At 39.9% G+C, this 14101-nt stretch overlaps 1 protein-coding gene across 3 annotated transcripts in view; it reads right to left on the bottom strand.

The window, feature by feature from the left end:
• LOC127377316 (vitamin D3 receptor A) overlaps positions 1-14101 on the bottom strand; it is a 73718-nt gene that overhangs the window by 56429 nt on the left and 3188 nt on the right. The window contains exon 1 of one of the 3 annotated variants that reach the window (XM_051425070.1): positions 8931-9091. The exons of the other annotated variants lie outside the window; for them this stretch is intronic. The gene's annotated coding sequence lies outside the window, so the exon portion shown is untranslated. Of the gene's footprint in view, positions 1-8930; positions 9092-14101 lie in introns of those variants that run through there. 3 annotated transcript variants of the gene reach the window in all.

Genomic DNA, 14101 nt, shown 5'->3' with positions numbered 1-14101 from the left:
CACCACATGTGAAAGGAGAATTTGATTCTGAGTGACAGTTTCAACTCTGCGGTGACCAGAGCAACTGTAAACAAGTGGGATAAGAGAGTTATCGGGCAGAGCAAAATGTGTGTGTGTGCAGACGTTTAGTCGCGCTTTCGTCGGTTTTCTTCTGCAAACGTGCCTGAATGAACAGATTTATGTCTGTGATCGCATTCGTGCGTGTGCATGTCCGCGTGCGAGCATTTCCCAGCCAGGCATGAGGTCTTCACCAAATCACTACATACACACAGAGCTGCAGAATACAAAAACCACAAGCAACCAACACCATATGGAGAGCAAAGAGAGAGAGTGTGGAGGAGGGGGGGGGGGTCTGTTTAGACTTATTGTGGCTGTTGTTTGTTGCTTGGTTTTTCCTCTCTGGGTAAACCAGCATACATCGTCAGAAAAACATAACCACTTTCTCCTGGTTTTAGCGACTGTGTATACATACACACATTTACACAAACATGCACACACAGAGAGAGAGAGAATTATGCTCATTGAACTGAAACTGCATGTTGTCTTAGGAAGACAAACAAAACACCATTCCTGGCATCTGCTGTACAGCTAAATTCAGTCGGTACTCGGTGATTCACTTTTTGTCAGTAGCCAAAGTTACCAGTTTCAGATAAAGTAGACAGAGTAACTCAGGAAGCCGTTTACAATTCACACTAGCTGGAAACTTTTGGCTCTGTGGTGACAGGCCCAGAATTAGGACTCAATGTGCATCACCAGGCGGCTGCTAATTGCACTGGCCTGGATCCACAAATTTGTATCACTGCCACGAGTCCTGATGTTAATAACTCACATGCCACCTATGAATATTGACAAAGGGTTTTCAGTGGCCTAGAGGATTTAGTACTATACAAGAGAGAGCTACTGGGATCACTGTGGAGGAAAACTATTAATGAATACTGCTCTAGCTAGCTAGCTAGCTACATCATTGTTTACCAGTTAGAGCAGTGTCATATGACTCCCTCTACTTTGTATGAAAATGTAAACAATGCATGGTGATAACAGCCCTGAATGACAATGGCTCTCAGGGACGGTGGTCACACTGAGACCATACTGGCAAAGAAGTACAAAGGATATTTAGTAAAACTGGTCTTGGTTCCATGTCGGTTTCGTTTTGTTGTTGTTAAAGCATGATCAATACAAACCTTTCCCAAAAACACATTTAAAAAGTGACTGAAAAATTTAACTTTAGAGAAGTAACGTTAATATTAATCCACTCAATTTTTAAGACCTGACCAAATCGTTCAAATTCACATTTTAAAAAGGCCCAATGTTCAGACTATTGGATATAGACTTTAAGACCCAGCGGACACCCTGAATGAGGACTACAATGAACTCTTATCAGCCGGGACAGACAGCAAGCTGATTCATCAGAGCATCAACACACTAAATGGCCAGTACATCCTCAAAATAAAAGGACTAAACCTTTGATTCAAAGACAAATGTGTCAGGAAAACAAATCAGCCGAGTTACAACAAGGTATTCATGGAATGACAGCGTTATGTAACGTGATGCTGAATCCAGTCAAAGCTGCCAGCAGGGAGGCTGGATAGAAAAGAAAATCAGAGGCTGTCTTGGGTTCTTCATCAGTTTCTACTTCAGTTCAGTTTATTTCTGATCAGTCCATATCAAAACAGTTACATACGTACACACACTTGTACAATGAAAAAAACCATACATACATTATACAATAGAAAAAAACCATACATACATTATACAATAGAAAAAAACAACATACATTATACAATAGAAAAAAACCATACATACATTATACAATAGAAAAAAAACATACATACATGTGGTCACAATAAAATTAAAAAATTGTATTAATAAAAAAAAAGTGTGCACCAGGGTTCCCACTTTTCTGTAATAGTATAGCACAATACAGTACAGGATAGTAAAATGGTATGTTGTGTGCAGCCTGCTCTTTTCATACCTAAACCAGTAACAGCAAGCCCTGAACAACCAGAACATCACATCCATTCAGCACTTGTGAGTATATTAAGACATATTTACATACTTTCCATAATGTTGTTTGTAAAATGATGACTAAAATGTCTGACCTCACTGCTTACTCCAAGAACCTCTGCTTAAGTAGAGCTCAGGAAATACTCATTTTCCAACCTCTTCATATACAATCAGAATTGTATTCCTCTTTTTGGCATTGACTCTGATGTCAGCACCACATATGGAGCATACGCTCAACATAACGGCATCACAAGCAAAATATAACTAATTAATCTGCTCACATTAAATGATTAATTATGAGATCACTAGAAACACAACCTGTTTTCAATTTAACTGAACGGACAAGACATCCAGGCAGACAATATTCAAACTTGCCTAACCTAAGTACTGTAATACAGCAAGGTTTTTCATAATTTATCTACATGAACGCCTTCAAGGGGTCGAGAAGGAACCAACAGCACTGAAATCATAAAATCAGGCAGCTGAGCAAGACATAGCAGAGCACAATGCCCTGATTTTCCAATAGGTCTTGCAGTCAAAGTTCAAATAAGGTGACCTTTGATCCCAAATATACTGACTTCCACAATGGGCATGGGATTCTAGCATTGCCAGGGGGTGAAAGTTACACTTATACTGTAGAGATAAATAGAGGAAAAGTTGATTTATGTTGTCCTGGAAATTTTGTATCGTATTTTGGCCCTTCACGCAGAGCTACGCCTGAGATTGCCTACATATTTAGTTTGAACCTAGACTGGTAGGATAGCCTGTGTGGTATGACACCAAGGCGGGATTTACCAGACATAGAAGGTAAGAAATGTAATATAGTTATTTTTTTCATTACAATGTACTCCGTAGCATCCTAGTCAGCTGCTTTTGTGGGATTATTTGCTGCACTGCACTTCATTCACCATTAACTCCTTTCACTGCAGACTACAGTGAGTAGCCAAATGACAACTGCCAAATGACAGCCCGGACTGTTTTTGTTTTATTAGATTAGCTCTCTTCGATGGCGTCTGTACTGTCACAAAAAATTGTTTCCATTGTTTGATTCACTCTGGTGCAAACAATTTCCTTTCCTGGCTAAGGTGAATTAAAATACCTCACCTCCCTGCTGCCCCTGGCTTCTAGCCAGTTGAGGGGCCTCTCAGCCAGGATGACGGGGGCCGACCTGACTGGGTATCACCAGGGAAAGGACCTTTGCTTAAATTCAGGTGCATAGCATTAAAAAAGTAAGAAATAAAGAAACACGTGGAAATTGACATTTTGACTAACTTTACATGACAACAGTTTTAGGCTTGCTGTATGTTTTTGTTGATATATAAGAATGCTTCTTATATAGGAAATGTAAAGTAGTCTGTGTAATACATCCTCACAGTGTTAATCCTTTAAGTGATCAATACTGTGGATGTGAGGAGTGTGACTTTGTCTTCAGTCAGGGAGTGAAAAACATGTTCAGCTGGACTGAAATCAGGCGACCTAACTTGACCAGTCAAAAACATTCCACTGTTTGGCCACAGAAAAAAAAAAGTAATTGGTTGTTTTTGCTGTGTGCCGAGTATCATTGTCCTGCTGTCATAAAATTCAGAACCATGCATAATTAAAGGGATACAAGTCCTACACTGCTAACCCAATATGGAGGCCTCAAACATTGTTAAAACTGAAACTTCAGCTTATTGTATCAATTCAATAGCAACATGCTAGAGCAAAAAGCCAAAACTATGAAAAATGTGTCATTGTCCTACTACTTCACCCACACTGTATATATATTAAAAAAACTCCTCATTTCCTGCCTAGTGAAACCAATTGATTTATATTCTTGTTTTTGTAACATTTCAAATGTTTGCTCAAGAAATTCACAGTGGGCTAGAAATGTAGCGGACAGTATTTACAGCACTGTCTCCTGGCACACTGGAGCTGATAAACTGTCTTTGAGGACTTTTTTCCTTCCATATCATCGTCACGCCCACAGTCTCCACAGTGTCCAGTCTTTGTCCCGCTTGCCATTTTGTACCCACTTGGTTTGAATGCTGCTTCAAATTGTAAATGGTTGACGAAGGACATTAAGAGCTGTGGAATTGTCTATTACAATATTTTGTTTCCACCACAGCAGCCTATGGCATTAAGCTCTAAAGTTTTGATAAACTGAAAATGGAAGGTTTGGCTAGAAATGACTGCTGTCTTCCTGTGCAGTAAAATATCACAGTGAAACGCTGGGAACAAGCTCCAGAGGCTTTTCTCCTCATCCCTCTCAAACCCAGACTATCCAGTGAAAACAAACAAATTGTGCCACTATGGTGCCACCTATTTACTGAATCAAGACATGAGGGGTGTAAGAAAATATCTTGACACTTGAGTATCGTGATTTTGTTTTAGGATATTGTATAGATTCTCAAAAAATTCAGATTTTCTTCCTAAAATTTGATTTTTATCTTTTATTGCCATATAACACCTTGCTTATAGTATTGCAATATATTGAATCGTTACGATACATGATACATATCTATCTGACATAGGTGACATTCATTCCTGAGGCTATAATGCACAGCTATTTGTGTGGATTACACGCATAAAGAAACACATTTAAATAAATAATAAATATATTACACATTACAGGCTGACAATAATGGCCATGTGAAAATACCAAAAGTCTCCAAACACACTCGCAGTAAATCTGTGCAACAGAGTGGGAGGACAGAACGAAAAGAGAAAATCTAAGAAAGTGAGAGGGAGAAAATAGCAATAGAGGGAAGTTGATTGGAGAACAGCCATGGAGGGAAACTGTAGATAGTGTGCAGAAACAGTGTGGTTACTGTGAAACAGCTGTGTCAGCTTTCAGCATACACTCTGGACAAAGTCAAACACGTATGCATTCCCTATGATACACAAGTTACGGGCATAGAGTGACACACACACACACACACACAGACACAAACTCGATCGCGCTGTAGCGTTGCTGCCAGACCCTAGCACGTAACATCTCGCACATGCCTAGAACATCGACAGAAGCGTCGTCCACATGCACTTCCATCTGACGGCTGCAGGTTTGTTTTGACAGCTCCGCAGAGGACATCACACACACACACACACACACACACACACACACACACACACACACACACACACACACACACACACACACACACACACACACACACACACACACACACACACACACACACACACGGAAGACATGGGGCAGACAGCACAGTATATTCACCTATCCATCCAAATCTGACTAAACACTCTGAATGTGCCACATAAACAAAGGATGGATGGTAGATGAATGAAAGTGAGTGTTGTGAGAGGCAGCCCGGTAAATAGGTCATCTCCACTGCTCAGGTCTAATTTTGGAAAGGCAAGGAATGAGCTGAAACGACTAGTGTCAAAACTCCTTTGAGTAGCCAGAGGGACAAGCATGAGATATGACCTGACACAAATAGTAGGTGGAAGCAGGTAGCCCTTTGTTACAATCATTTACATGATTTAAAAACAAACCAGCTATACTTTTCTGCTTCATAACAGTAACAGAAACAAAATATGACTTTACATGCTGCATGAATACAGCTATTCAAATATCCTAGATTGTATTGTCTTGCGGCCTGAAAGGTAATCCAGTAATGCCACCATTCTAGCCAAAGAATGTAATAACAGCACATAGTCGCTTTAGAGATGTGTGGGTTGATACAATGATAGCAGGGCCTGTGGTTTTACCTGTCGATCCCCTGGGCACAGGCCAAAACATAATCTTGTCTGTGGGGTGGTTGCCAGGCTAATAAAAAGAAACAATCTAGAGATTTGGTTGATTAAATTCTTTGTGCTACTTGGTTTCTTTTTGTCGTTTATTTGTTTCTTTGTTTGTGTGGACCGGGGAAGATCAATGCTTATGACGGCATCCTTCCGAACCAGAGAGCGGGCTACACACACCAGAAAGACCGTCTGCAAATGGAGCATTTCATAGACTCTTAAGACGATGGTCAGCATGAGTTTTAGTTTATGAGATCAGCCTCAGTGGCCCGAACAACCCTGTGTGTGCATGCTTGTGTGTGTACTCCACTTATCTCGGAGGTGCTGACTGATTTTTGATCCTTTATGCTCACAGCAAACGTTGAAGCCACAGTTTAGAGCAACAACCAATTCCAGTGAGTTTCATTAACATTTTTGAAGGATTATTTTTGAGTTTTATTCTGTGCTTGATTTAGAAGATACACTCAACTCATAATACAATTCACAATACTAGATTTGCGATAGGATTTTCTCGCAATTTAACAAAGTAAGAATGTAGAAAAAATATGACTAAAAAAAATTCAATGTCAAAAACATGGCACTCAATTTAATTTAAGCCGATGTTGCGTAGAAAGATGTTTCACCATATTCCTGGTGTTTTCATCCTTACTTGAACTTACTTATTTTACAGACATTACAAACTAGTAATGTTGTCATCTTTCTTTGTGAAATGAAGCCACGCTTGGGGCGGTTCCTCTCAGCCACTGACACCCTCATGCTGCAAGTTTCCAAAATGGTTTGATAAAATATATTGATAAGCTTGGAGGCATACGATTCTATGAATCAGACAACTTGGACACGGTTTTCAGCAATCTCCCATCCCTATTTACATTATAAACTACTGCCCCTCTCCACTGGAGCTATTGGGCGGAGCGATCACACAGTCAAAACATGCAAATTATGAAATCAGAAAGCTACAAACGAGTGACACCCCACCATTACCACTCTGTTAAATAAATCTGACTCTACTTATGTCTAAAATGTTCTATATAAAATATCAAAAGGCTATTCGTTTCTGTCCATTGTGAGAGCCAAATGCTTTCAATTAATAACTGGTGTGCAAAAGACGGCAGGTCTGGTCTAAAGAAAGGGAAACATCGACACACACACACACACACACACACACACACACACACACACACACATACACACACACACACAAACTAGACCTATTTAATCTCTTTTATGGTCTCCAAGTTGCGTCATTTTCCCGAATGATTCAGTCAAAAGGGCAAGGCAGCTTACAGTGTGCATATGTTGGAGAGAGACGAACTACGTATAAATGCATGTGCGGCAGGGTTTTCTCCTGCTGCAAACTCTGGGGCATATACTACACACCACAATCAGAGTAGCACTGAAACAAATCTGACCCAAGCTGACTCCAGCTCCTGCCAAAAGCAAATAGAGTCTTAAACGCTACATAATACAGCACACAGCAGGAGTAAAAAAGGGAAGGGGATAGAGCAACACAGAAAAACCATAACAAGGAGGAAAAAAAACACAGTATGAAAAAAGGACAGAGAGGGGGAGAGAATGGAGCAGAGAAGGAGAATAACAAGCGTAAAATGCTGGCGGTGGAGGAGAGGAAGAAGGGCAAACGACAACAGAAGGAAATGAGGCAGAGACAGTCTGTAAGAAGAACGAGACAGAGCATGTTTAAAGGCAAATTAAGACTTTACTGCTACCAGGAATTTGATTTAAGAGCAATTTAGTAACCAAAACAAAAAACAGTGAAAGCTGTGTTGCATTAAACCCATTCCGTATTCATTTAACAGTGGACTAGTATGCAGATAAAGCTTACTTTGACCACCTGAGTAACAAAGAGAACATCAACACAAGGAAACAAACACTGATGCAAACCCATTTCCATTATTTTTGTGAAATTCAGTCTTATTTCATTTGTTTTTAATTCTAAATAAATATCGATGCCTGCCAAAATTTAATGTTCTATTTCTAATAAGATGAAACTTAAAATATTTCAATATAAATATATATATATATATATATATATATATATAAATATATAAATAATTTCGGTGTGACATAACAGTATAATCAATATTGTTGACCCTAACATCACCTTGACTGTGGATTTCAATGAATATGGGAGAGATTGATCTCAGCCTTTCTGCTACACTACTGTACATGCTGTACACACCACACAGAAATAAACTCGCCATGCATCCAAGCACTAAAACGTTAATCAAGGACTATCGATTGAGTCAAGCTTTATTTTCCTGCATTTTTCATGATAATGTTCTTGTGTTCCCTGATAATGCAAAGTGGAGGGGAGCAGGACACATTCATCAAAAAGAGGAGCAGGAGGTTAGACTGAATTAATAATCATACAGTCCAAACACACAGAGCTTGGGTTTGGGTACTACACTAGATGAACAAACGAACGACAAGCACAGTGAGAAAAAGAGATGAGAGAGAAGGAGGTGAGGTAAAGAGCAGAGGGAGTACTGAGGTACCGATGTATAATTATCATAAAGTGAAGAGATCAAAAAGATGGGAAGCAAAGGAAAAAAGGTATAACATTCAAATGACATTAACCTCTTAAACCCTTTTAATTTCCCACAAAGGCCCACTTCATTTAAGGTACACATAACCTGTGGAAATTCATATCCCACTTTGTCGGCTTCACCAAGACCTAACAGATATCAGATTTTTTACACAACTCTTTGGAAACATCCGATAGTCTTTATGTTTGAATACATTTGTTTTGTATTTGTAATGATGAACATGCTGGTAGGTCCAGCAGACTAGAAGGGCTGAAATGCATAAAAGCAGAAACTGAGATGTAAAGACCGTGTCAGGCTCTCTCCTAGTTTAATAGATTTACAGAAAAGGATAAAGAAACCAGCTTTCAGGAAGCCAATTTTAAGACTTTCCAAGACATTTGTAATTCTACCGGGACCTGACTTTAGGACCAATTATAAATCCAAATCCAGACATAAAGCTGTCAAATCTAGCTTGTCTGCAGGATAAGAAGACAGACGAGAGGTTGTTAACAGATCTCCAGACTGCCACCCTTTAGTGACATTTTTACCCATTTTAGACAGTTTTAAGTGTGTTTAAAAAGGTACCATGGAGATAAAAAAAGAGACATTTATACAGTGAGTAAATGTTAAATATCTTACCCCCAATTCTGAAGTTGGCACTGCTTTTGAGGCAAGTTAGTCTGCCGTCATGTGTTAGGGGACATGAAGTCCTGCGGTGTTTAGTAGCAGACTGGATACAAAATGTACAAGTAACTGTGTAAAATCCAACTCTAAAAAGTCTGTGGAGATCATAATATGAGACGCTAACAATATATCCAAGATAGCATGTGTGTGTGAGAGCGAAAGTGATAGAGCTCTAAGCCAAAACATGCTTCGTCCTGTTCTGTCCTGTCTGCTTTAACCTACTGTTGTGCATTTACACTGGGTCCACGGTGTGTATGTACACGTGTCAGAAAGATGCAGGCAGGAAGAAGTAGTAGTGAGAGAAAGACAGTGAGGCATGAAAAATGTATGCCAATAGTAATAAAGGATATTGACTTTAACCGCATTCAGAGCGTGTGTGTGCATGTGGCCGGGTGCCCGGTCATCCACAACACTTTAGGATGACTAATTGTCCCACAAACAGGATGAGGTGGGTGGAGCCTTATGTGGGGGGCCTGTTGAGTTACAACCAATCGCCCTCAGTGGGCTTGTCTTTCCCTCTCTGTGCTACAGTAGCATCAGGAAAGAGAAAATGAGGAATGGAGGGGGGGAAAAAAACTTGAGCTCACTGAAAGCCCCTTACACTGGGCCTCAACAGACAGACACAGAAAGAGTGAGCAAGAAGGAGAAAGAAGCTGAATCTCATTTGCGAGTGTTTTATGTTTCCTCTTTACTCTGGGACAATTCCCTGCAATATCCAGAAATGTTAACACCCCCTTTTTTTGGAAAATATTATGAAATGATGACAGTCACAAGATGATGTTATTTCCTTCCCATTTTTAAGTAAGTAGAAGCAGGGGGGAAACAGCTTGCTGTCAAACTAACAAGATTATTCTTATTTGTCTATTCTACACACAAACATGAATAGAAACAACAATTTGTGGTGTAAGAGAGGGTTCCATTCTCAGAATTTAATTTATGTGCTCTCCAAATGACGCATATGAGAGAATCCAGGGCTTACCACCGAAATATCGATGATTCGAATCAATGTACACTTTTACAAACCGAGTCATGTCTCAAAATGACTTAACCAAAAAGAACTGATGGACACAGGGAGGTGACGGAAGAGTTGGGTCTTGGGCAGCTGTGGTGCAGGTGTGCTGGACCGTACTGTAACTGGCCAGAGGGGTGAAGGATATATTTCTCATAATTGTGGGTAATGTGTATTTAAAAAAAAAAGTCTGGTGATAATTCTCTCCGGGTGCTTCAGTACAAGACACTGCTCTCCTGTTAGTCATTTGATACATAGACAACTTCTATTGATTAGTGCAGCTTAAAGTCATAATCACAATTAGCACAAATATGCTGACTTTGTGCTAATGAAAATCACACAGGCCCTTCCTCGCTGTCACAGCTCCACAGAGCAGACATCTTTAAATACCTGCACTGGTGCAAGTCCATGGGAGACCGCTTCATACATAGCCACACCCGCGCGCAGACACACACACTCCCACTCCCAGGTTTAATGAGTGGCTGCACTAATGAGCCAGTCGTGCCTTTAGTGGGGCAGTAAAACACGTTAAAGTTAACTCTCACATCAGTCTAATTAAAAGGCCTCAGTTTAAATAAATGGAAACTGAGTCTTATTCACCCGCACAGAAGGCAGTGATGGTTACAATAGACTTTTGGCTGCTTACCGAAATATCTTTAGCATGGAGTTTGGTAGTCTGATTCCAATTACACCAAATCCAAGTCAATGAATGAGCTGTACATTTTAGGAAACACAGGCAGACTTTGATTACTTCTTGTTAAAGGTCTGTGTTTGTGTGACATGGAAAACGATGGGGTTTCTGCTCGTTTTTGACAGTAAAATCTCAAGACCTTTTCCCATGACTGTTCCATCACGTCATACAGCAAGTAATAAGTTGTGTGAATAAAATTTGACCGGGTGGTTTTTGGAATACATCAGCGGGAATGGATCTATTGCTGATGGACTGTTTTCCTGCCAATTTAAATAACCGAAATACATCCCTTTACATTTCAGCCTCATCAGCATGTAAACCATAAACTATGATGCAAATAATGAACGTCTATAAGCGGAATTTGAGTGGCATCAGGGGTGGCAATAAGCGGCCTGGAGCAGCAAGGAGGCCTAGGCCTATTCCAGCGAACCACTGTCTTTAAAGAAAACTGAGGAAAATGTGGCTTAGGGTTACAACAGTTTTATGATTGCACAATTTTTTTTGCTTGGCCACTAAAGATTATGAAGCAGGTATCTAGTCTGTATTTACAGAGGTAAAGAAGTATCTGCGGCAATAAGATTTTTTTCACTGTCTCAGGTCTTTACTGTTCCATTTATTATTTTTGTCACCTGAATGCCAATCCAGATCTGCTGTCAGAGTTAGAGACTGATGGCAATTTTAGACTCTTGTTAAGCATTTAAGCTGTTTCCTGGCCACGTTAAGCCCTACATAGTGCTGCTAAAAGAAAAGTGGGCCTGTGCTTTATGTTCATTCAGGCAGGCTGACAGGTAAAATGGATGCTGATGAACATTATGTGAAGGGCTGGCTGGTCTCAGATCTGTGCCTCAAGGGATCGCTTGGTCACCATGGCAAATATTCGGTTGAAGTCAATTTGATTTGTATAGATTTTGGCTGAACCGATTATGGGAAGGGGTCGGGATGGAAAACTTTTCAAAATGTGAACATCTACCAGCCACTGACAGATAAATGTTCAACTTCACCAATCATTAAATCATTATGTTGTGTCTGAACTCTACCAAACCTTTTCATGCTTTGCCAGACTTCGTCTGGTGGCTGGTGCCAATTTCCCCACTCTGGAGGAAGTAGGGAAATAAGAAATCCATACATTTTAGTATTTCGCTATCTCTGGGCACTGTGCATGGATACATTTGACCTAATGTGTATAAAACTGCCTACAACCCCATGTTTCTATACACATCAACATAAAGTAAATGGGCAAATGGCAAATGAATCTCCACCCTAGTGTTGTGCTGACCGAAGCATGTGATCTCTATGGTCTATTATCCAATGTTGAACTCTGAGAACTTGCAATTCTATAAGCACTACTTGTATGGTTGCCTGTGACCTTAAACTGTGAGGTGAGCTGCTATTGACGTTTATATCGCCAAGCGCCTAAGGGGCATCAAACAAGACATAATGACACCAGCCACAACACCAGAGCCTTTACTACATTTATGTTGTAGCTACACAATTACCTCTCATAAGGAATCCATTAGCCCCGTTCACATTAAGGAGGGAGGTGGAGAGGAGGACACTGTGACTGTAGGAGTAAAGGAATAACAAAAACGGAGTAATCCGTTACATGTGAATGTCACAAGGCAGACATTTTTTTTTTATCCTGGCTACTGCCGATTTATACTTCACAACATTGGTTCAACGTCTGACCAGCTCATGAAAGCTAGTGCATCATTTGTCCACTGCAAACACATGGTGTCTGGTGGGTCTTTCCTGGGGGGAAAACCTCCACCACACAGGGAGCGTTGTGTTTTGTTTGAAATAAGCAGAAGAGAAACTGGTTAGTGCGAACACCACTGTTTAACAGACAAAGAGAAAATTCAAGAGAAAAGACAACAGAGTACTGAGCTGTTTGAATTACAGGACACCTCGGAAGTGCAGGAATACTGCAGCAATCAGCACTTGCAACAAAACGTGGGAGACAAAAAACAAAAATCTAAGAGAGTATTGCTGCTGCCACGCTTCAAATTTAAATCTCTGTGTATCCGTTAGAATCGTAATGAACCAGTATCGGCTAAAGTAAAGACGATCAAACTCTGACGTGGAATGTCCACCTCAACCTGCGAGTCTTGCAGCACTGCTCTCTACAGCTGGGTTCTACGCTGTAAGAGGAGTGCAAATTAAAAGAGTGTGAAGGTGACTGAGTCCTGACACTGAGGTTGGTAAAAAACACCAACAAACCTCTTATCCATCCTCCTTGTTTCTTAGTAGCAAAGAGATCGGCCTCAGCGTCGGCAGATACTAGTATTAAAACACTCAGTTTGGAATCATCCAAAAAAAAATTTAAAACGTCATCGGCACATCCCTACACATTACCAGCTGTTTGAAAACATCCTTCAGCTAAGCCTGAGCTTGTCTATGACAAGGGATTGTGACAAGGGCTCATCTAAATCTGACAGCAGTGCAGATTAAACTGGAATCAGTATCCAAATATTTGTCTGAACTTTGAAAACCCCTATCTACAGTGTTGATTCAGGACAAGACCTAGCCAAACGAGCATCACAGCTTGCCAAATATAAATATATCCCCGACTGGCATCAATACACCCTGAAACGGTTGCAAACTGGACATAGTCAACAGAAAGCAGTATTATCCATCTGTCCAAACCTACCTCTACTATGCTTGGCAATGCTGTACTCTATATCTTACGGAAAGGCTCTACACACTCCACCCCCAAATCATGCTTGAAGAAACAAGTGGAGCAGTTTAAGGGCCAATTACAGGAAAATATCCCTTTAATATCTCTAGACTGTATTAGCCCATTGTGGTTATTGTTGTACATCAATGAGCAGAACTGCTTTATAGTTATACTGAATTTTTGGATCAATGTTAAAAAGAACTTTTTTTTTATTAACAAGGGAATTCATTTATTGGATTATCTATTGTGGGAGGTTATTTTCTTTTTTAGCCTTTTTATACAAACAAATAATTAATTAATTGAGAAAATAATCAGCATATTAATCCATTCTAAAAGAATGATCTAAATGTCCTTCTAAATTTGTACAATATTGCTCAAAACCTAAACTAGGGCTGATTATTTTCATTGTTGATCTTTTCCTTAATTAATTGATTAGTTGTGTGTAATAACGGTGAACAATGTCAATCAGTGTTTCACCATCCTCAATAGTCTTGTTTTGTCCACAATCCAAAGATATTCACTTTACTGTCACAGAGGACCAAAGAAACCAGAAAATATTCTCATTTAAAAAGCTGAACCAGATCACTGTTTTACTGTTTTTTTTTGTTTTTTTTCCTAAATTGCTAAAACCAATTAAATCAATTAACAAAACAGTTGGCAATGTATTAGCTGACAACAGATTGATTAATCAGTTAATCGTTGCAACTCTAACCTATCCATATCAGGGCAGGGACGCAACATCACTTTTTAAC

The sequence above is a fragment of the Dicentrarchus labrax genome, unplaced genomic scaffold, assembly GCF_905237075.1.
Source record: "Dicentrarchus labrax unplaced genomic scaffold, dlabrax2021, whole genome shotgun sequence".
Classification (NCBI taxonomy): domain Eukaryota; kingdom Metazoa; phylum Chordata; class Actinopteri; family Moronidae; genus Dicentrarchus; species Dicentrarchus labrax.
The sequence above is the reverse complement of the archived record's forward strand: the minus strand, read 5'-3'. Positions and strand labels throughout refer to the sequence as shown.